The 25,655-nt window shown below is 31.9% G+C and overlaps 1 protein-coding gene across 1 annotated transcript in view; it reads left to right on the forward strand.

Moving 5' to 3' along the window:
* The first annotated feature begins 264 nt into the window (after positions 1 to 264).
* Positions 265 to 25,655, forward strand: part of LOC129235249 (stress-activated protein kinase JNK-like) — a 115,321-nt gene continuing 89,930 nt past the window's right edge. The window contains exon 1 of the mRNA XM_054868958.1: positions 265 to 369. The gene's annotated coding sequence lies outside the window, so the exon portion shown is untranslated. The remainder of the gene's footprint in view (positions 370 to 25,655) is intronic.

Below are 25,655 nucleotides of genomic sequence, written 5' to 3' on the forward strand. Positions count from 1 at the left end.
GCTGGCATTCCCTCCTAAAATAGTAACCCCTCCCCGTACTGCCATCTATTGTCGACGGGGCTCACCACTTTAGTTCTGGGATGCAGCAGTAGATGCCGCTGGGATGCACTGCTCATTGATCAATGCTTCAGAGACAGGTGCAGTAGTGCGCCATCTCTATGCTCTCCGGCGCACCACAGCCCTAGATTCAGTACACTCTCCCGAAAGCAAATGGCAGCTAGAGTGTTGGAGGCTCAGGAAAAGCTGGGGAGAAAATATATCCTACAAGAATGCAACGCTCTAAATCTTGGAATCCTTTCCAAATTCTAAACAATTCGTCTTTTAAGTTGAACTTAAATTCTAGAAAACCGGGTCTGCAGTTGTGAAGAGGTGAGATGTTTTCTGTTTTTGCATTCGCTGAAAGTCATTTCTTGAAACTACTGCTACAAAGTTGTTATATGTTTTCCACCAATCTTAATGTGTTACTAGAATGAAGTACAAGCCAGATGTGTTCTATGTTAGAAAATATTTGTTGCTAATTATAAATTTATTTATATGTCGTTTCATAAAATGTTTTTCAGGAATACCTCCCAAAAATGTTCATGCATAGTGCTACTTCGATTCATTTATTTCTTTTTAATTAGAAAAAAAGCATAGGTATTTAAAAAGTTAAGCAAAAAAGAGTTTTTAACGCACAATTTATTTTTTTCTGCTTTCTATGCAACTATATTGAAAAATAATAAGTAAATCAGTTAAGATACTTTCATTACATGAAATATGTTATGTGACTCTTTTTTTCATATATGTCCATGATTAATTTTTATTGTGTTTTAAAAATGAACAGTTCCATTGTTTCGTGAAAAGATTTTTTAACTAGAAACCAGGAAATATGGGTTTTCTGTCCCCCCCCCCCCTTTTTTTCATGTAAAATTTGCCCTTTTTTTCTCCTTTTGCTTCTCTTACTGAATATTTTGTGTCATTACCAATGAGAGCAAGCTCAAAAATCAGTTTTCACATTTATAAAAATACAGTTTTTTAAAAATGCAAATGTACAATTGTCTACCGTTCAATAAAATTTCAAGTTTTAGGGTTTGGGGTGGGGGGGATGCATTTTACACAGTGTTGTGTAAAATCAGCTAAAAGGGTTTAAAAGTCCAGAAATGTAACTAATGCAATCAAATAACGCACTTAACTATTGATTATACTTGATCTACATACTTAAAAACTGTAAATTGAAGAATTTTTGCTGCTCTATAAATGATTTTTATAATTATTGCGAATTTTCATTCATAGATAAGCTTTTTATAGCAACATCAATATTTTAAGACTAATTTAGAGCTCTCGTTTTATGGAATAAGTTGCGATTTCTTATAATCTTTACATACTAATTTGAAATAGTAATTATGTTTAATATTGTGTTTCACATCGAACACTTATTTTTTTTAAACAAAACCATCTTTGCGTGAATTATTTTTGTTGATCTTAAATGTATTATTCAAGCTAGTAAAACATGTGTTGGAATTATTTTTACCCTGCTAAAAATCATGTCGTTTTTTGAAATTTCCTTTAAGCTTTCAATTACTCTTCGCTCACTTTTTTATTATTTTGTTCGCTAACATAAAAACGATCACTAAAGTTTGCTTTTATCTCATAGCTCTTTTTCTCATTCTTTGAAGCAAAGTATGAAAACGTTTTGTATATGATTTTCATTATATATAGTACTAGTAAACGTACCCAGCGTTGCATGGGACAGTAATAATAATGAAAAACAATTGATATATATATATATATATATATATATATATATATATATATATATATATATATATATATATATATATATATATATATATATATATATATATATATATATATATATATATATATATATATATATATATATATATATATATATATATATATATATATATATATATATATATATATATATATATATATATATATATATATATATATATATATATATATATATATATATATATATATATATACTAGCCGCCTGCGGCGACCAGCTGGTCCGCCTTTTTACGCCATTCGCCTTTTTACGCCAGGGGTGCTGCCTTCGGCGGCAGCTTAAACAGTTAGCGACGACATTAATCAATGTTTTTCTCTATAAATCAGTATTATCATTCGTTTTTTTACGCCAATGTTGCCGCCTTCGGCGGCTGCTTAAATAAATTTCGTGGCGGTGTCAATCAATCTATATCATTAATAATTTGAATAAAATATTTTCTAGATTTGTCTCCAGTTTCGTCGTTTGGAATATTTTTAAAGGAGGGGGAGGGGAGACACAAACGACGTACTCTTCATGCAAATTTTGTCGAAAAATAACAAAAAGCACTTCCACTTTTATGTGAAAGCAGTGTTTTTTCAAAGTCATGGTGTATGTGGGGGAGGGAGGGGGGCATTGACATTCAATGTGCAAGCAGCTACCTACGGCGGCTGTTTGGCTAACTTGTCATTTATCTTTTTACTTCAGGTTTGCCGCCTTCGGCGGTTGTTTAAATAAATTTGGCAGCAGTATTAATCAATCCATCTCTATCTTTTTTTTATGCCATTCACATTTTTGCGCCAAGATTGCCGCCTTCGGCGGCTATCTACCTTTAAAATCTATCTCTGCGTTTTCTTATCCATCTCTATTTATTTTGACCTCCTCATCCATTTCCTAATAAAAACAAAGAACACTCAAAAAACCGCTTTTTTTATTTAAGTAGAGCACAAAAAAAAAAAAAAAAAAAGCTCAAATTCCCCGTAGTGTGCAAAAAGTAGCGTTTGACAAAGATAAAAAAAATCTCGCTGTTTTTATTGAATTAATGCGCACAACTATGAAATGTAACGTAATATAGATACAGCGAAAGGTCCAGCTTGGGGGGGGGGGATGAAAAAAGAAATAAATGCAATCCCTAAATAAAACAAAAAAAAAAAGGAAAGAAAAAAAGCAAGCGCTGCCGAAAAAACACGTGGTCATCACGTCAGAAAATGTAGAAGTAAGCTATATAGTAAAAAAAAAAGATTAACATTACTTGCGATTAAGATTCCATTGTAAATATCGAATCGAAACCCAAGTAGTGACGTCACAGGCATAAAAGATTGAAGAACGCTTTTTTCGACTGATGCGTGAAAGGACATGATGTGTTCAGCATTAAAAAAATTGTAAAAAAAAACTATTGCGTATTTTTAAGAACTTTTTTCTTCTGAAGAGGGCGAAATGTTTTTACTATTTCCAACTTAAATTTCAGAAATGAGGCTTTGATACTTTTCGCAGGATAATATTAGAAAAAAATAAAACCCATAAAAACATGCAAATTAAAGGTTTTTTCAAAAATTCATAAAAAATACAAAAATTGCTCTATCTTCAAAATTTTTTTGTTCATCATATTTAAAATTAAATTTCCGACACTATAGTACAAAAAATATTTGTCTGGCGCGATTGGTTCGGGGTCTGTGAGGTTAAAAGTACTAAAAAGTGCTAAAAATCACATAAAACATTAAATAACTTTTTTTCTAATTAAAATATCAAAAATCGAAGCCCGAGGTGCACAACTTCAGCAAAAACTACACCTGTATACCAAATTTCATCTTTCTAGGTCTTACCGTTTTCCCGGGATGCGCGCCACACACACACACACACACAAACATCTTATTTTATTATATGTATAGATTATTACTAGTCGCCTGCGGCGACCAGCTGGTCCGCCTTTTTACGCCATTCGCCTTTTTACGCCAGGGGTGCTGCCTTCGGCGGCAGCTTAAACAGTTAGCGACGACATTAATCAATGTTTTTCTCTATAAATCAGTATTATCATTCGTTTTTTTACGCCAATGTTGCCGCCTTCGGCGGCTGCTTAAATAAATTTCGTGGCGGTGTCAATCAATCTATATCATTAATAATTTGAATAAAATATTTTCTAGATTTGTCTCCAGTTTCGTCGTTTGGAATATTTTTAAAGGAGGGGGAGGGGAGACACAAACGACGTACTCTTCATGCAAATTTTGTCGAAAAATAACAAAAAGCACTTCCACTTTTATGTGAAAGCATTGTTTTTTCAAAGTCATGGTGTATGTGGGGGAGGGAGGGGGGCATTGACATTCAATGTGCAAGCAGCTACCAACGGCGGCTGTTTGGCTAACTTGTCATTTATCTTTTTACTTCAGGTTTGCCGCCTTCGGCGGTTGTTTAAATAAATTTGGCAGCAGTATTAATCAATCCATCTCTATCTTTTTTTTATGCCATTCACATTTTTGCGCCAAGATTGCCGCCTTCGGCGGCTATCTACCTTTAAAATCTATCTCTGCGTTTTCTTATCCATCTCTATTTATTTTGACCTCCTCACCCATTTCCTAATAAAAACAAAGAACACTCAAAAAACCGCTTTTTTTATTTAAGTAGAGCACAAAAAAAAAAAAAAAAAAAAAAAGCTCAAATTCCCCGTAGTGTGCAAAAAGTAGCGTTTGACAAAGATAAAAAAAATCTCGCTGTTTTTATTGAATTAATGCGCACAACTATGAAATGTAACGTAATATAGATACAGCGAAAGGTCCAGCTTGGGGGGGGGGATGAAAAAAGAAATAAATGCAATCCCTAAATAAAACAAAAAAAAGGAAAGAAAAAAAGCAAGCGCTGCCGAAAAAACACGTGGTCATCACGTCAGAAAATGTAGAAGTAAGCTATATAGTAAAAAAAAAAAGATTAACATTTAACTAAAAAGTGCTAAAAATCACATAAAACATTAAATAACTTTTTTTCTAATTAAAATATCAAAAATCGAAGCCCGAGGTGCACAACTTCAGCAAAAACTACACCTGTATACCAAATTTCATCTTTCTAGGTCTTACCGTTTTCCCGGGATGCGCGCCACACACACACACACAAACATCTTATTTTATTATATGTATAGATTATATAGTAAAAAATCTAAACACCCTTATCCACATAGATCTTTTCCGTTAAATAAGAAAATCGGAAAAAAATTAATTGAAAACCTTTGATTCATAAACTAATCAATTTTTAAATGAGCCGGGTAATAAATTCTGAAAATCTTCCCGCCCACAGCCGGGTTCGAACCCGAGACCCTAAGGTTGCTGGCCGAGCGCTGAACCGACTGAGCTAATCGGACAACAAAAGCTCGAGCTATTGGTGTAACAAAAAATGCATCATGATTATTATTGATTTAATTTCAATTTATTGCTGCTCCACTCATTTTAATCATAGCGTAATGTTATATAGCCTATAGCCTTCTTTATCTTTATCTTTACTAGTAATAAAGCTGAATGTCCCTCTGTCTCTCCGGATCTCTGTCTGTCAGGATCTCTGTGACGCACATAGCGCCTAGACCGTTCTGCCGATTTTCATGAAATTCGGCACAAAGTTAGTTTGTACCATGGGGGTGTGCTCCTCGAAGCGATTTTTCGAAAATTTATGTGGTTCTTTTTCCAATCCAATTTTAAGAACAAAAATATCATAAGATGGACGAGTAAATTACGAAATTATCATAACGTGGAAGCGTAACATGGGTACAAGCCAATTGGCGAGAAAATTCACCATACATTATTTGTAAATATACAGGCGAACCAAAAGACCTTTTAATTTTCTATTAAGGGCAAAGCCGTGCGGGTACCACTAGTCCTCAAAAAAAAAAAAAAAAAGACTATTCAACACAAAAATAATTTTTCACTTCGAACCAGTAGCTCCTGAGATTAGCTCGTTCAAACAAACAAACTCTTCAGCTTTATGTTATTAAGTGTAGATTTATGTGCATTGTTTTCAATTTTATTAAGATTTGTTCTCCTTACATCCCATGACATAATCAACGATATTTTTCATACAGCTAGTGTAAAAAAAAGTTTTAAAAAGGGAAAGAAAAACTCAAACTCTTTTTTTCTACTCTGTTTCCATTCCAAATGGCAGCTTTATCTTGTTACACGAACAAGAAGTCACAGATGCTTGCCACGTTTGTTCACACAACAATTTGTCAGATGAAATTAAACACCTTTCTGTCTTTTTTTTTCCTCAAAGTTGGCCTAAAGACTGATAACATGAAATGAATTTTATAACAGCTGCGCTTTTAAGTTATATTGCATTGCAAGCACCATTTCAGGCCGCAAAAATAGAAACTGAAATTTTCAAATGCTTATAAATCTACCTTGAATTGTGTGACTTTTGAACAGTGTTCCATAGTTATCTCAATATGATTTTCGTTATTTATAGGAGCAGTTTTTCTATTGGTTCCTAGTATGGTATCTATTAGACTTGTTTATATTATTTTCTCCACTAAAGAGCAATGGTCAGCAAGATATATAAGTTTAATACATAAAATATGTATTTCTTGTCGTTATGTTTTATTTACATCAACTATTGAACTAATATGATGTAGAAAAAAAAAATCATTCCTATAAAATTTGAAAAAAAAAAAAAAAAAGTCCATTCAGCCCTTAAATCGTACTATCGAACTAGGCACGTACTGAGTGTTTTAATTTATTAATGTATAAATGACATTCAAAAAATGGCCATACATTAATATCTAAGTACCACGATTCTATATTTGGTTTCAACATTTTTTTTTTAATGTAAGGTAATTTTTACATATTCTAAAGATTTAGCAAACAGCTTTTTTTAAAACACTTTTTTTTGTCAGTTGACAGTTTATTATATCAATTCAATCATCAAATAAGGCTATTGCTAAAAATAGTTTTAAATACAATTAAAGACCAGTTTTAGTTTAGCTTTGACACTCGAAATTCAATTTTGTCAAAACTTTACTAAGAAACAGGATCAAACTTAAAGGAGATTTTTAAAATGATGAATCTGTTCTTAAAATACTAAAAAAGTTAATCTCAAACATTAAAACATCACGTTTCAAAACAAGAAAAACTACTTACACTTATCAAGTTATGCTTTTCAACAAAATACATTCAAACAATCAGTGCAGTTCCAACTAATGCTGTAAAAAAAAACTTTTAAATAAATGTTTCTTTTTACGCCAATCAAAAAAAAGAAAAAAAAATCATATGCATTAAATGCAGCAAAAATTGTATGTTTACAAAAAATTTTATGTTTGAATTGTTTTACACTCATAAGCATGTTCTCGTTGTTCGAACTTTTATGCTCGTTTTGTGTTTCACAAATTATAACACCACTTGAGTTAGCATTGAAATAAACAATGATTTCCCAAAAAAAATGTGTAAAAGACCCCCTTAGGAACATCCGAATGCAACCAAAAAGGGAGGTGCATAACTAGACCCTACTAGAAGTCTACGTACCAAATTTCAACTTTCTAGGACATACCGTTCTTGAGTTGTGCGACATACATACTCACATACGCACGTACGCACATACATACATGCATATATACATACAGACGTCACGAGAAAATTCGTTGTAATGAACTCGTGGATCGTCAAAATGGATATTTCGGGTGTCTGTACGTTCCTAGCATATATCCACGTGTGGTCGAGTCGAAAAAAAAACTCAACATTCATTCGGGGGGTAAGCAAAATGGAAATTAAGATCGATTTTTGAGTGACAATTTTTTCGCGAATACAATACTTCCTTTTTTGTAAAAGGAAGTAAAAAGCTTTTTTTTCCCCTTGAATTTGCAAACCAATTATTTTACAATTATTACTTTATTTTTTGCTTGTCCTGTAATCATAACTCTTCTTTATAATTAGAATATTTTTTTTTAACTTGATTGTTCACTTCGTTACTCGCAGTGGTTAAAATAATTAAAAATACTTGTGCATAAGCCACTGATACTTAACTAAACACAAATAAGTGGAGAATTAATTTTGAAAAGTATGCGTAGTTGGCGGAAATTATTACAATTGCGTTGTTTCCGAAATTTTGAAAGTATTTTTTTCTGAAAGGGCGTGCTTAAAAATACAGGATTTAACCACTTTTTATATAATTTGACAAAGTTTAATATTAAAAAATATATATTCAAATCGATGCGCAGACTCAACTTTATTTTTTACGCTTCTGCGCATGACATCACAAATGATGAACTACCATTTACTGTTGTCATTAGCGCAGAGCGCAATATTTAATTCACTTCTTTACTCATATGTAGTGGCAACGATATGATTGAAAACAAGCGTAGAGCGCAATATTTAATTCGCATCTGAATTATCAAAACTTGGAAATGCGGTAGACAGCGAACGTAAACATTCAGCGCGAAAGTGGAATCATCCAAAGTACATCATTTGTGAAGATATAAAGAACACGCCTTGTTTTTTCAAACAAGGCGCCTTGTTTTTTCAAACAAGGCGTGTAATCGGAAATTAAAAATAATTAATTAAAAAGTAAATGTTGTGAAAATGAAAGTATTTTCTGGATCCATGTTATTATTATTATTATTTTTTTTTGCTCATTCTTTTAACTTCAGTGGTTAAAAGTAGTACTTTTGACTGAAGGAAACAACCCTATTATTTTAGTGGTTGTCATATTCAATTTCATTTTTTACGCTTCTGCACATGACATCACAAGTGATGAAATACCGTTCACTGATGCCATTAGCGCAGAGCACAATATTTACTTCACTTTTTAATTATCATAACCCGGAAACTCGGTACAGCAAGCGTAAACATTCAGCGAGCATGTGAAGTAGTGTGCCAAAGTACATCACTTGTGCCTTTTTTCCAAAATCGGACACATAAAAAAAATACTTAAAAATTTAACGTTTCTGAAAATTAATTTTTTTTGCTCCATTTTATTACTATTATTATTATTATTATTATTATTATTATTATTATTATTATTATTATTATTATTATTATTATTATTATTATTATTATTATTATTATTATTATTATTATTATTATTATTATTGTTGTTATTATTATTATTATTATTATTATTATTATTGCTTATTCTATTAATTTCAGTGACTAAACTTTGGTAGCTTCAGGTTGTTTCCTTCAGTACTTGTGACAGAAGGAAACAACTTCATTGATTAACAAAATTCAAAAATGTCGAACATTATTTGTACGATTTTGCTGAGAATGACTCTTTGCTTAGTGAAATATGAAAAGAAATATAAAATGCTAGTAGCATAAATTGCTTGAATACAAGTCATTGATACTTTATCATACACAACCACATGGAGAACCTATTATTTAAAAAAAAAAGTGTGATTTACTGGCGGAAATTATTAAAGTTGATTAACAAAATTCAAAAGTGTCGTGCATGATTTGCATTATTTTAATGAGAATGACTATGATTAGTGAAATATGGAACCCTATTATAATTTGCTTGTAAAATAAATAACTTGTGTAAAAGTCATTGATACTTTATTATACACAAATAAGGGGAAAATCAATTAATATGATTAGCTGGTGGAAATTATTAAAGTTGATTAACAAAATTCAAAAGTGTTGAACATGATTTGTATTGTTTTCTTAAGAAAGACCCTTTGCTTTGTGAAATGTGGAAAACAACGATAACTAGATTGTAAATAATACTTGTGTACAAGCCATTGATACTTTATTGTGCAAAAATAAATGCAGAATTGGTTTTAAAAAGGTGTGATTAGTTGGCGGAAATTGCTAAAATTGATTCTCAAAACTCAAAAGCATCGCACATGATTTGTGCTATTTTCTTTAGAGTGGCCCTTTGCTTAGTGAAATATGGAAAACAATTAATATTGCAAAATGCAAGTCAATAAATGTTGCAAAATATGAATACAAAAAACAGAGTAACTTCAAAAATTCAGTTCAATAAACGATTGAACTTTTTCTTAGAATAGCGTTTAGTAAATGTTAATGTCGTATCGATTTTTCACATTAAATATATATTGCTTGCAAAACAGAATATCTTCTGTTCGTGTGGACAAATCGTTAAGTTCAACATGAAAAGACAGTTCCCCTCCCCCCTTTTCCCCTACATTCAATCGATTTGTTGTTAAGTTAAATATTTGAAAAGCAAAACAATGATTAGCGAATTTAATTTTATTTTGCAACCGATCTGCAAAAAATCGTAAAATGATCAGCTCACAATCAAATAATAGATATTTTAATTCTTATTTAAATTTATAAAAGATGGAAATAATTACATTCATTGCAAATACATACTAAAATAAATAATGGTAATATTGATTGCAGGCATAATACATAGTTCATGAATCTTTTATATCAGGGAAACAGGTGTCATGATCGAAATTCGAATCTTTCATTTTTTGTTAAAGTATGGTTCAAGAAAAGGTATACGCAATGGTAAAATTATATAAGTTTATATCCACATGTTACCGCATGTTTATGTTTCTCTATTAAAGTGTGTTTTTGCTAATTTTCTTAACTAGTTTTTTTCTAAGTTTCTGGAAATATAACCTGGAATAAAATTTAGTATCAGCATCTGTATACATTATTTTAAGTTAATGGAGTTTTTTAAACTTATTTTAGACTATAATGAGCTTTCTTGCAAAAGAAAATTATTACCGTTATGATTTTAATGAATATCATCTGTTCTTTCTAAAGAGTAATATAGTAATAGACTTTTTCTTAACCTTTAATAATAATTGTTGAAAGAAATCTTACAAGAAAACAAAGAGGATGGAAAAACGGTAGACTTGTTGTTATTGAGTACCTTTTCTAGTTACATCACTTAGTTTGAGACGTTACGACCAAAGGGATAAATAACATAATTTAGATTTATCAACTTTTTAAAACATTCCGATCAATTTTCATTCTTGCTTTGAAAAGTTAAATTACAGTTTGTAAAATATTTCTCAAGCTTATTCGGGGTTTTTATTTATTATTATTTTTTTAATTAATTGGATAGGATAAGTTTCTTTTTTCCGGTTTTTCTTTTTTTTTGTTTGCATAAATAATGATCTATTTTGCAGTTTTTTCCGAGGCAGCTGATTGGTTGAGGTAAAAGTTCTTTCAAAAATGGATTTTTAATGGCATTTCATCATTTATTTTCATCATTTCATGTTGGAACTTAGACGTTGTGTGATATCCTCCTTTGTAGAAGTTTGATTTGATAAAATAGAGTCGCTCATAACGTACAAAAACGGAATTAACATTTTTTGCATCATTCGTTGATTTTTTTTTTCTTTTTCTTTTTATTTTTTTTACACTCAACCTAACTGGTCCACGTTTTCTTTGCTTATAACATAACACGAATCACAAAATTGTAATACAAATAGTTCTTATCGTAATCTGACCTACACACACAAAAAAAAGATGATTTTCAGATGAATCGTTGTAAGAAAAAAGTTGCAGAAAAGAGAGAACGGTTTTTCCTTTTTTCCTTCATATCATTAGCTTTTTCTGAAACTTTTCTAAATAAAAAGACATTCGCTCAATGCAGAATTAAGCATCAATGATGTAACATAAAAGAAAATATATAAATAAAAGAAAAACGAATTGGTTCGAGCCATTATTCTTGTACATTTGACTTTCATATCGAAAACTGTTGAGCAATGGTTCTACTCCTTATTCCATTGTTTAAAACCGAAATAAATGACTGGCAGTAAGGCCTCCACATTTTTCTTCTTGTTAAGTGCTTTTTATAGTTATCAACCAAATAGAAAAAGTATTTTTACGTTTGAAAAAAGTCAGCAATCAAACAAATCTTATTATCAGAAGGGATTGATGCTCTTGTTCTGTTCATTTTTAGAGCTACAACTGTGGTATACATTTATATACGTGGGTATAAATACATATATATCACGTATAATCTATTAGTTGTTAAACAGGTACCTTAAAAATAAAAATTAAACTCTTTGTACATCTGCTCTACTAAAAAATTTTTAACAGGAAAATTGAATATGTGTCGTACACACAACCAAATAATTTAAAAAGCAAAATAATACTCAAAAAATATTAACAATAATAATAACAATAATAACTTATCTATCGACAACAATAGACTCGTGTTTTCAAAAAAATTGACTGAAATAAAGCAGTAACTTTAAAGAAATAATAATACTATCCTCGCAATCTTTATTCTTGCAAATACTAAGTTGTTTCAGCAACTAGTGTTAAATGCAATAGCGTGCTTGTTTTTTTATGTATATGAAAAAAATTCGTATTCAATATTTTTTTTCAGTATTTTTACATTTCCTATGTGAACTCCATTTTTTCACCCGCTACGTTGTGCTGTGCAAGCAAGCGGTAATTAGGAACTAAAAGCGCTGATTTTTTTTCTTTTTTTGTCTGTAATCGGTATGTTATAGTGGGGATTTTTAGAAAATTTCTCCTCTTTCTATTGTCATTCATTTTATCCTATTTTTTTTTGGAAACGTTGGTTATGCCACTTTATGTTGGGGAGTGGGTGGTAAAGTTAAATAGCTGAGCAAATGTAAAATAGTTAAATGTTTTTAGTTTTCAGTGCCACCTATCCCGTAATATTTCAACTATGTTCTTAAACATACAATTGCTTCCAGTTAGAAAATAACGTCTTCTAAAGATCAAGTTTCATAATTATACAACCCGTTTCGAAAAAAATTGTTGTTTATGAAAAATAATTTTGTTATTTTAAAAGGATAAAGTGTTTGGAATTAATATTTTAAATATTAAATGAGATCTAGTGATGTCCAGTGCAATAATTATTTAGCTAATATTAGGCACATTTTGATTTTAAATGTATAATACAATTCGTCAACTGCACGCGAGGCAAAGTAAAGCAGGTCATTCTATTTACTTATTCATTCTTGATTAATTTACTTACGTATTCATTCATTAATTTATTTATTTGCATTCCTTTATTGATTTTTTCGCCTACGCATTAAACCATTCACTTTTCTCCTCTTCATTCATAATTGCATTCCCTCATGAATTTTATCATTTACTATTAATTTCTTTCTTTATTTATTCGGTTCCTGCTTCATTATTTATTCTCTCATTCGTTTATTTACTAAATTTATTCATACATTTGATGAAAAAGTATATTAAATTTAAAATAGGGCATAATTCATTAGAAAAATGTTTTGTCTTTCACTTGTCTTTATGCATGAGGTAAAATGAAACTTTTTATCGTATTTGATTTGCACAGATTTAAATCGTCTATTAGAAAGAATCAGATAAAAAAATTCTTTTTGAGTTTCATTTCGAACGAAGTGAAAATCCCCTTCACCCTCCCGTAGAAAATAGAATTTAATTTAAGAGCGCATAATTAGCACATAATTTTAAATGTGCTTTGAAGAGCACCCCATTCCCGGATTCCAAACTAACTTGTTCCAACTTACACAGCTATAGGTGCTAAGTCGTTCCTGAGCATTGCAAACCGGCAGTTTTATATGATTGAATAGTCGCTTTCAAATTCGTAGTACCTAGTAATATATTTTGCTCTTTAGCTCAGAGCTTGAATTGAGTTGAGCCTAGGACTTTTCGTTAAAATCGAAACCTTCATGTCTGATGTTCTAATTAATTGCGAAAATTGGAACAAGATTTATTTGATGCAAAAAAAAAAAATTAATTTGAATTTTGACATCTTGAATTCAAATTATGTTTTTCGCAATCACGAATGTGTGTTTGTGTGTGTGTGTGTATGTAGGCGTGTGTGTTTGCGTGTGGGGGCGGGGGTATATGTGTTTGTGTGTGGCGGGGGGTACGTGTATGTGTGTTTGTGTGCAGGCATGAGTGTGTGGGTATGTGTAGGTGTCTGTATGTATGCGTGTATGTGTATGTGTTTGTGTGTGTGTGTAGGTGCATGTATGTGTGTGTATGTATTTGTGTGTGCGTATACGTGTGTGTATGTATGCGTGTAATTGTAGGATATGGATGCAACCTGGAGACAGCTTTCGCTATAGGAGCAGCATCGTGAGGAGCCGGTCGATGGTGATGCAGCAGAGGGTGCTGGTGGGAAAATAAAATGATAGCACATCAGAACAGTCAAGTGAGAACAATAAGCAATCGTGATTGCTCAAAAAAAAAAAAAAAAAAACTCCTTCGAACGACATAGAATGTTAAGAAGTGTATGAAAACTTTCATCCCTAAAATGGACAATTTACGTGAAATTTTACAGTGAAAAATCAATTACAAAAAAAAAAAAAAAAAACTAATTCGAATTAAAAAAAAAAATGCAAACTTCCAGGGCTAGAAGTAATTTTGTACCAAATTTCAAGCCTGTATGTGCTATGCGGTCTCCTGGACACAGGCCCGCCACAGACTTCCTTTCCCAATTTCTTTGACGTTACATTTTATTATATATAGAGATAATTTTCCAAACTAATTCCACTTTGAAATAAATAAATACTTTTGTGCTGAAGAGTAGAAAAAATATAACAATGATTTATAACACAAATTTTCAGACTGCAGTTTTGTGCGATAAAAACGTTTTTATATTTCATTTTAGTTTCCTATTTTTGAATTATTAAGTATGTTACTTTGCAAAAAATGTTCGCTTTTCCCCAATTCCCATACTATGCAGCTGGAGTAGAGGTAAATGCATTTGTGCTTAAATTTATTATACCTCGAAACATTCTTTTTTTTTTCTTCCTATGATAGGTTCTTATTTCAATCTCCATTGAAAAACTAATTTAAATTTGTCAAAAGATTTTTTTTTCTATTTAAAAATTGGTAAAAACTTTTTATTTATATTTATGACAAAACGCTGTTTATCACAATTTCTTATAATCTTTACTACTTATATGATAAAATGGAACTATAGCTTAGTTCAATTTTATCGTAAATGAAAAGAGGAGCAAAATCTTCGCTTTCCATTACGACTCTCGATTTCTTATACTCGTGCCTATTTTTTGCTGCCTTTCCTTTTCGCTCAGCAGTCAGTTAAAGGAAGTTCAAGTTCATTTATGGCAGCGAAAATGCCTGGAAGCAAAGCGTTGAGCATTTGAGTTAAGAAATTGGAAAATCTACCAAGGAAATGAGTATATCGAACCAGCAAAATTTCTTCTATATCCAAAGTTTTTCTTTTCTAAGTGGCAACATAGCACGGCTGATTCTTTTCAGTTCAAAATGGTGCAGTACCAAGTAAAAATTTAAATTGGATTTTTAATTAATGGCTCTATTTCATCAAACATTTGAATTTAAAAACGATTTTTTTTTACAAATAAGTTACGAACATACAAAGAGTGTAGCATTGGAAATTCTAAAATATGATAAAACAAAGATTCTTCGATTACTAAATCATCGTTTCAAAGGACAATAGGAATCATGTTATGCACATGAATTTACCTATTAAAAAAACTCGATCTTTTGAAACATCGATGATTAAAAACGATCTTTTCGTAATGATTATAAATGTTTTTTCGTCAATTTCGCATCTGTACTTTTGAGTGAGTTATAAGTTTTTCTCACAAGCTATTTACCTTTATTAATAAAAGATACTTTAAACTGTTTCATTGTAATCAAAAATTTTTAACACGAACAATTCATTCTAACTTAAATAATACAAATTATATTCAGTAAATTACCGCCCAACAGCCAGGGCTAAAGCAGAAATACATGAAATACACCGCCAGCTCAGTCATTTCCAGCCGAGGACTGCAGTTTCGTGCTTATTAGCACTCATCAGCCCGGCATTGGAAAGTGACTGAGCTGGAGATGGAAAACCTCTTAAGGAAGCCAAGAGTGCCAAACAAACTGATAGCTAATATGGAATTAGCGCAGACCATACGAGTGACCGAAACAATGGTTCGGTTCAACTCCAATATTGAAGGCAAGGCATGGTATATTCAGTAAATTACCGCCCAATAGCCAGGGCTAAAGCAGAAAAACATGAAATACACCGCCAGCTCAGTCATTTCCAGCCAGGGACTGCAGTTTCGTGCTTTTTAGCACTCATCAGCCAAGCATAGGAAAGTGACTGAGCTGGAGATGGAAAACCTCTTAAGGAAGCCAAGAGTGCCAAACAAACTGGTAGCTAATATGGAATTAACGTAGATCATATGAGTGACCGAAACAATGGTTCGGTTCAACTCGAATATTGAAGGCAAGGCATGGTATATTCTGTAAATTACCGCCCAATAGCCAGGGCTAAAGCAGAAATACATTCACGTATTTCTGCAATTTTAATAGCTCATAAATGCTAATCATGTTTTTCTATTGATTCTTTATTTATTTGTGTATAATAAAGTTTCAATGGTTTCTAAATAAATACTTTATGAACGTTTTTCAAATACATTTTGTTGATTTTTTGTAACCGAGTAGACAATAAGCCTTTAAGGAAATCGTTCTAAATATAAAACAGTTTCAATTACAAAGTAAGAGTAAAATGAAATATTGACTCTAAAACTATTTTTGTGTATCAATTTCAAGAAAAACCTTTTTTTATATATGTCATCAATACAAAAGACATTCAACAAGTTGAATTTTTTTCAAGTTGTATTGCTAAAATTATTTTTATGTGAAAGGTATAATTATACTAATATTTTATATTGTTGTTGTATTTCTGCAAGATTTTAGGTCACATTTTAAGTTCCAACGATTTGAAGCTGGCTCAACAAATATTCGCCTTTTCGTTTCAAAATAAAATATTTTTAAGCCCTGCATTAATACTTACGCACAAACCATTGACACTTGATTGTACACAATTCGCTGGAGAATCAATGTAATAGTAAAATCTCTTAAGAAACGATAAAAGGGAGTGAATTTATGCACTTCCCTAAAAATGGAAAATGGTCAATCGGGTGAAGTGGTTATAAATCAAATAAAGAGCTATACATTCGAAATAAATGAAATATTGATGGTAAATGTTTTATTTTAGTTTTTAACAGTTAGGGACTATTTTCTGAATTCAAAATTTTAAAACTGTCAGTATTTTATTTCGTGAAAAATGTCGTTTTGTGTGCACATGAAACATTTTAAAATCACACCTTTTAAACTTGTTTGTGAAATTTTGTTTATTAAATTTTTTAGCAGATTGGTTGTACAGGCAGCTTCCCAGATGTTTCTAGAACACGTCCCCATAAACAGCTAAGCTGGATTCATTTTATAAAATATTTTGGAACCATTTAAGTGAAATGGGATAGAGTGGTTAGTAGATAGGTTAAGCTTAAAATATGAGGCAGTGAGAAGCAAAGGGATGCAAGTGGCAAAATTAAAAATTTGGAGATAACCAGTACACATGGTAGGTGAACCTCTCCTCCGCCCTGGGGCCAGAGATGGTACTAGTAGTCCTGGTGGTTGCTGCTATGCAGCATGATTTAGAAAAAAAATTTTAATGAAAGCCTACCTAGGAGCTAATCTTTAAATGCGTTTTACTCAAAACTTGAAAATATCCACTTGCAACCCTTTGCTTCTCACTGCCTAATACATCCTTAATCTAAAATAGTTTAATCTTCACTTATAAGGCAGATATCAGTTAAATATTATGTTTATTAACTATTTATTGCTTTTCAGGTAAACTGATTTAAATACAATTGAGTTTAAATTTGATATTGCATATCGATTGAATTAAAGCAAGAGAGATTCGTAATTTTGTAATTTGGTGGAGTACTAGTTATCTTCTATGCACTCCAAGCACAATTTTATTCGTTGTTTGATGATAAGTTCAGGCTCATCAACAGGACTTTCAATTGCCCATTCTTTCTACATTCGCTTTCGCAAGTTCTTCTGTTTGAATAGTTAAGATTTTCTTAGGCATCATTTTATATTTTCAAATTCTTTGATTGCAAAGCGATTGTTGTGTAACTTGGAAGACTATTTTTATTAGTGATATTAATTGAAATTGATTTTAAAAAGAATGCAAAAATGTCAGACATGATTTTTACTATTTTCGTGGGAATGACCCAAATATATTCTCTGCAGTTTGATTGAACATATTAACGTAGTTCTTTAGTTACAGGGTGATGAGCAATTAATTTTGTATTAATATATTGAATTGTATTAATATTTTAAACCGTTTATTTGTAATTTTTCGCATTATCTAAATATATAAAGCAGACGGTGTTTCTTTGTTTTTTTGTTTGTAGCCGATAGCCAGAAGATCCCATTGCACCTACAGCCCTGAAACTTGGTACAAAATTCAAACGTACCCCGGGGGTGTGCACCTCTAAGCCGAAATTCTAAATTTCGAATTAATTTTTTTCGAATTAACTAATTAAGCTAAATTTCGCCTCATTTTTTGTTTATTCGGCAAAATATTTCAAAATACAAAAAACTATATTTTGGTTTTCAAAAGGTGTTTACGTATTTTAGTTAAAGAATATGATTATTGATTATTTGACATCAGAAGAGGGGTGATTTTTTTTTTTTTTATTCTAGAGGGGTTTTTTTTTTCTTTTTCTCAAACGATAACTTTTCTATAGACAAATTCTTTTTGACAAGGGGTATGGGATTTCCTTTTTGTCCTAGATGTACCGTGTTTTTTAATTACGTTGTAATTTCTGCTGGGGAATTTCCGTTTAAACGTTTTCGTTAGAAAAATTGAATAGCTTATCGACCGGAGCTCGCTTCGTTCACTAATTGGGTCGGTCACTGTGGGTTACTGTAGCGCGGTCACTTGGCGAGTTTGGCAATAAACAATAGATTTGCAGAATCTTTTACATTTAAAAGCTAATGTAAATGTGGTTTCGTATTTTTTTGTTTGTTTGGCGAAATATTTATTATTGCCAAAGAAAAAACATCCGCTTCACTCGCAAAAGGACTGGATTCCGGTTGAGTAGTTGCCAGGCGCGTTAGGCGTTGAGCAATTCAGTCTAGGATTATTGTTTCAAAGCAACCGTAAATGCAATTCAGTATTTTTTCGAATTGTTTTGATTTCCAAAGAAACTTTTTATTTTTTATTATTATTTTAATTTTTTTTAAACCGAATGAAAAATACGACTCCTTCTTTTTTTTCTGGCGATGTTTTTCAAATGTCCCACGGGTTTTTTTTTTTTTTTTTAAATAACTTTATGAGGCTAACTTTATGAGGTATTAAATGTGACGTTGATTTGAAAAAAAAAATATTTAAAAAGTATATGCTGCATTAATCTTCAGCATTAGGTTTCATTGAGCTTTAAAGCCTGCCTTCTCCAGTGCATAAAGGCAACGAAATTTCATTTGCGAATTAAAATATTTAATGTATTGAATGCTTTTATCATTTTCCATTGAGCTTATAGTTTTTCAAATATACATCTATTGTAAGATAAATAAATACCTTTGTGCTGAATAGTAAAGTCAGAACAAACAACGTAAGTAGAAGCACAAATTTGTAAATTACAGCAGACACGTGTTTCGGCGTTACAGGGAACGCCTTTTTCAATGCAAAAAATAATGAGCTTATGGATGTCGGATGTCTTTTCATCCATAAGCTCATTATTTTTTGCATTGGAAAAGGCGTTCCCTGTAACGCCGAAACACGTGTCTGCTGTAATTTACAAATTTGTGCTTCTACTTACGTTGTTTGTTCTGACTTTAATACATCTATTGGTAATACATTATTACATGACGTAATATAATATTAACCATTAAAGTTTATGGCTTAATTAGCAGAAATGCTTAAAAAGGATTTGAAGAAGAATTCTGCCGTGTGCAGGTAAACGGCAGTATCTGCAGAAATGAGTTTTCGAGATATTTAAAGAAATGCGTTTTGGATTCAATACTAACAATAGGGAAATGCTGGAATTAGACGTCTTTTTAGCGCCTTTTTTTCAGCGGAAACCAAATAAACGAGCTTTTACAATATAGATAGCGTACAATAGATGCCAAAAATGCAAAAAAAATGAAAAATTTGCAGTTACTGCCCCTGCATACGGCAGAATTGTTTGCATAGCAAAATTGTAAAACTTTTTAAAATTTCATTCATTATTTTTGAAAATGATTGATATTACAGTCAGCTGTAGTAAACTTTAATGCACAATTTCTCTACTTCAAACTACCTATTTAACTAGTTTCATTGTATTTGTTGGTATAAAACGGCAGGAAAAACTCCAAAATTGTTGTATAATTATCTAAATTGAAGAAATAACCCTTATTAAATCCTGTTCAAAGGCAGCCTAGATTAAAACCACCCTGCCACTTCGATTAATTTTGAACTTTGTGGAAGTGAGTTGTGGGTTAAATTATTTAAATAAAACCAGTTCATGTTTAAACCAGAAAAATAAAATTTCTAAATATTTTAAAATTTTCCGTTATTTTTTTGCTATATAACACAATACCTAATATTTATAATTTTAAGTAGAATACTACAAAATAGGAATAACGATTTCAGCAACTCTGAAAGTAGCTTCCAAACATTAACTTCAGAATTATTGATAAATGATGCAATTGGCTGTGTACAATATTGCCTCTTGTTTTTCAAAGACAAAGACTGGAAAAAAAAACCTAATTCATAATCTTGCCAGGAGAGTACAGAACTTTGTCTTCTAGTTTATTTATTTTCTTTTTCTTTTCTTTTCTTTTTTTTTTGCCAAAATATTTTGAACTGTCACAAATATAACCTACCTACATTGCTCAAAGTTACCCCAAATCACCGTGATGATTTCCCAATCTTTTCTTAATCGAAAATCACCTTCACTGGGGCTAAAATTTCATGATTCCCGTTACTATTTTGAAGAAGAAGAAGCGGAAATTTCCGGATCCGAGCAACGATCCGCTGATGACGTCAAAGGGAGGCGTGCGCGATCGATGGTGATGCATTCGTTGCTCAATTTTTGCCGACCCCGGTGCCAGTCCAGGCGCCATCTTCGGCGCCGCAGTTGATCCCTTGCCGCATTCTTGGAGCGGAGGCTCAGCGCATAATGTGTGCAAAACTATTCAGAGAGCCCACTGGGCTCATTGTCAGATGCCAACGAATTTCATAAAATCAAACGGCCGGATGAGGATATTAAACTAAACTCAGAAATTGTCAGAAGCTTATTACATTTGTGCCCGAAATTCCAAAGTGGAATGTCGTTTTCCCCGCAATGTCAGCGAATGTACTTTCAAAAGTTTAAAATTTACCGCCGTTGCCAGATTTGAGAATCATGCTGCTTTGAAATTAGAAATCAAAATGAAGTAGCAAATAAAATCATTCTGGAATATTTTGTAATCTTATCAGGAGATCGGAAGTAAGGCGTAAACGTCACCGTAATCAAAAAGCCTCGTAACTGTACACTCTTACTAGAGTAACTGCGTAGTAACCAAACAATCGTGGGAACTGCTAAAGTGTTCCTTTGTGGAAATGTTTCAGAAAATCTGCATTGTCAGTGTTATCATGCCAATTAAAAAAAATAAATAAAAGCTGAAAACGTAACTTAAATTAGATACAGTAAAATTTCACTTATCTGGCCCTCGTTTATCCTGATTTCCGGATAGTCCGGATCACATTTGAGGACTATTTCTTCCCAGAAATAATAGTTAAATCTTATGCTAGCAAAAACGAAACTGTAAGTATTACAAACATTCGCTTCTTACTTTATTAATTGCACAGCTTCTTTACAGAGTACATGAAATTGCAAACATGGTGCACTTGAAGTGTCACCCCGACACCACTCTGCCTGAACTAACTAACCCATTCAATGACACGCACTCGTGCCTTTAAGACCAAAGCTAGCTGAAGAATTCTTGGTCAAGAAATGATGTAAAAAATTATTTACACATTTTTTTTAAATGCCTTGCAAACCAGGGGTTTTTAACCTTTCAGTCTCTACACCCCCTCCCCCTTTGAACACTGACACAATGTTACTCCAAGGCCCCCTTTGAACACTGACACCCCTCCCCCCCTTATTCAGTAAACACAAGCAGTACAATAGGAGAAAACTGAAGCTAGTTATTTATCAAAAATCCAGATAATTTCACATTTGAAAGTTAACATTACTAAACGAAATTTTATTTTGAACATAGTATTATTACAGCATATGAATATTCTGAGAAGAAAACAAGTAAACAGGTCTTTTTTCGAGTAATCTAGGTTTTAGGTGAGGTTGGAGTGCAAATCAGTCACTTTCACAACATTAATGAGAGGGCTGACATTGATGTTTAATGTTCACATGTGACCTCAAATTAAATAAATTATTGTTTGATTTGCTTTTTATTTCCTCTTTTATACACTCACGTCTCCCTTGAATGCCTTCTAAGACCCCTTAGGAGGGCTCCCCTCCCCCGGTTGAGAACCACTGTTGCAAACAATTACATGTATTTTTGTAAAAGTTTTTTACCTTAATCAACGGTAAGACAGGTTATATATGGATTTGTTTATTACTGAGATTTTGTGTTCTCCGGATCGCGTTTGTCCGGATAAAAGAGGTTGTATTGTAAGTAAATTTGATTGATTTTGGATATTTATATAACAAAGAATAGAACTTCGATAGACAATTCCTAAAATGAGTCCCTATTTGTATGTTTTCTGTAGTTCTTACTTAATCCAAATAACCAGATCAGCCTTTCGAATCAAAATATTAGACATTGATTAGCCAAATACAGTTATAAGGCGCTAAGCATGGGTTATACATTCTGCTAATAAAAAAGGAAAAACAAATTAAGAAATATAATTTCATATCATCATACGAACTGTACGAGTAACTGGAAATGATAATGTAAACAAGTAAGAGAGTGTACTGGCGAGAAGATGTATTGTATCGATAGTTGTTTCATGTTTTTTTTTCCCCACTACTTTCTTAAAAAAGTACTTTAAGATAGATGGAATATTTCTAGTATTGATGAATTAAGTGCCATTAAGTTTTTTCAGTATTTTTCGCACTAAAATTTCCAGAATTAAAACTAATACTAAAATATTTAAGTAATTTTTGCACGGTATTAATTCCGAATAAAGCCACATGTCTTTTAAATTCTGTGTTTTAAAATTATTTTTATTGTTTGTCTTGATTTTTTGTGCCTTCAGGTCTTTTCAATTAGTAGTTTCTTTAAAAGCTCATTTTGTACGGTAAAGGAGTATTATATATTATGAGTTTTCATAACACTTTTAAAAGGCACCTCATTTTTCAAGTGAGATATAATTTTAAATGTCTTTCTTTCAATTATTTAACTTTTAAAGAATTTGCAACTCGGTGATTAAGTAAAAGAAGAAAATAAGTCCGCGAGTCAATTACGATTGTTATACTTATATTAATTACATTATTCTAATTAAATAGCAGAATTAAATTAATGGATTCAAATTAAATATATTATTCCCTCTAATTCATTATATCAAGAAACGCAGCAAACCAAATTTGTGTTGACAGTATAATTCATAGAGGTACAAACTGCGAAGAAAATGAAATATCTGAAACTCTTTTATCTTCAAAACCTCTAGGTAAAACAAAACAAAACCTCTAATTACTTTTTTAAAACATAAAACGAGACTAATTTAGTTAAAAATAACTTTCGGTCGTACAATAGATGAATTTAGTAATAACTTAAGCTGTTCAACAATATGTACCATGCTTCGTCAAGTGGTGCGTAAAACTTGCACGCTTGAGTGCGGATCAGCTTGAGGAACTGCAACTTTTGTCTAAGTTCAAGCTGCTTGAAAGCACGCTGCTGATGCTAGCTTATTTATTTAACGTGCTTTTAGAAGAAGAGAAGAGATTATTCCTGACTCTCAAAAATTTAAGCTCAGGATAGTGAATTCGTGTTTTAAGAGAAAGTATAGTACTTGCAGTGAAAAGGAATGCTTAAGCGTAATAAGAAAATCTTAAATTAAAGTGAAGAATTCGTGCATATAGAAGGAAAGAAATAATGTCAAATTTCAACGAAACTAAAAATTCGAGCGAAAGAAACAATATTAATCTTTTTTTAGCCTATGTTCCCGGAAATGTGAAACAAAACGAGCTGATGCGTGCCTCACATGACTTTCTTTTACTCGAATTTAATGTCATTTTCCCATTATTGGCAATTTTAATGTGATTCAATAGTTTACTCTTCAAATATCACCAACAATGGCCAAATTGAAACCAGATTTTTTTTTAAAAAATCGCCAAATTGGCGACAAAACTTGGCGACTAAAAGATTGGTGATGTATCGCCAAGTGTCCGCCAAATTGTAACATCATTTGAGTTTACATCGAAATTAACATTGATTTCTTCCTAAAAAGGTGTAAGATACCCCTTTGGAACATCCGAATGCAACCAAAAAGAGAGGTGCACAACTAGATTCCACTAGGAGTCTACGTACCAAATTTCAATTTTCTAGAAAATACCGTTCTTGAGTTATGCGACATACATACGCACATACGCACATGCATACATACGTACATACAGACGTCACGAGAAAACTCGTTGTAACTAACTCGGGAATCGTCATTATGGATATTTCGCGTGTCTATACGTTCTTAGATACTTATCCACGTGTGGTCGAGTAGAAAAAAAAACTTAACATTCATTCGGGGGTGAGCAAAATGGAAATTAAGGTCGATTTTTGAGTGAAATTTTTTTCGCGAATACAATACTTCCTTTTTTGTAAAAGGAAGTAAAAAAAAAAGTTATGAAAGAAGGCTATCAGTAAAGTATCAGTAAAAACAAAAACAAGTCCAAAGGAAATTAAATAATTAAAATAGAATTGAAAAGTTATAAAATTAAAAGTAGGGTTTTGAGATGCAAGATGTGTGTCTGTCTGTATATCCTGTAATAACTGACATTATGAGTAGACATAGCTATTCTACAGCGGATATGCAGTTGGAGTAATGGAGACAGAGTGCTCATTTCACAAGATCGAACGACATTTGGGGTCAGAGCTTCACAATTACAATTAGACATGTTATTTTCTTTTTTTTTTCTTACACCTTTTGTTCAAACGATTTTTTTTAAATTAGGAACAATTTAAGAAAACCGTATGCGGTTTTCTGGACTTATTTACGCTTAGAAGCTCACTTGCACACGTTGACAATGGCTTCCAGATGACAGTGAAACACTTGTCCGGGATTTATTACTTATTGGTGCCTTTATAACTTTTTAATATTATTGCTCTACATGCACTTCATTGATTTCATGCCTCGTAAGCTTTTAAACTGCTTTTTAGCCTACTTTCCCAGTAAAAGTCAGAAAAAGAAGAAAAAAGCATGAAATAAGGCTTAATGCATCTTAAAAATATCGCGAAAAACAAAAAAAAAAGGCAAAAACAAATAAAATAGTTAAATAAATATCGAAAAATTAAAAATTTGAAAGTAGGGTATTGAGATGGGGAAAAATGTCTGTCGGTCTGTCTGCCCCCCCCCCCCCTTACTAATTTTTGAATGAATAGTCCGATTCAAACAAACTTTTTATTGTTCGAAAGATCTCGGCGAGGACACCTCATTCCCATATTTTGATTTGAACTATTTTTTGTTCAATTTTGAACAGTTCAAAAAAACTTAACATTAGCGCCTACGGGGAAATTCAAGGCAATTACGAACTGTGAAGTTAATTTGCTTCAAGCAAACTTTGTAGGAAAAAACTTTTGATGAAAAACTTGTATATAAAATATCTTTTTGATTTGAACAATTTTCCGTTCAATTTTGAACACTTCAAAACCCTTAACATTAGCGCCTACGGGGAACTGAAAGTCAAAGTAGATTCCGTACTTGAAGGCGGATTTATCTGAAGCAAATTTTGTTGGAAATAGCTCCTGACGCCAAACTCCAGACTCCGACTCCGAGAATTTAGGGGAACCTGACTCCGACTCCGACTCCTGAGCCCGACAATTAATCGGACTCCGACTCCCCGACTTCGACTCTGACTTCGTAGCTTTGGCAAAAATTTATACACGGAGGACAAATGACTGACTCCGATTCTTGGATATTCGACTCTGACTCTTTTATCCCAAAATGAGATTGACTCCGACTCCGACTCCGCAGCTATGGTTTTAACTGTAAAATAATT

The sequence above is a fragment of the Uloborus diversus genome, chromosome 2 (assembly GCF_026930045.1).
Source record: "Uloborus diversus isolate 005 chromosome 2, Udiv.v.3.1, whole genome shotgun sequence".
Classification (NCBI taxonomy): Eukaryota; Metazoa; Arthropoda; class Arachnida; order Araneae; family Uloboridae; genus Uloborus; species Uloborus diversus.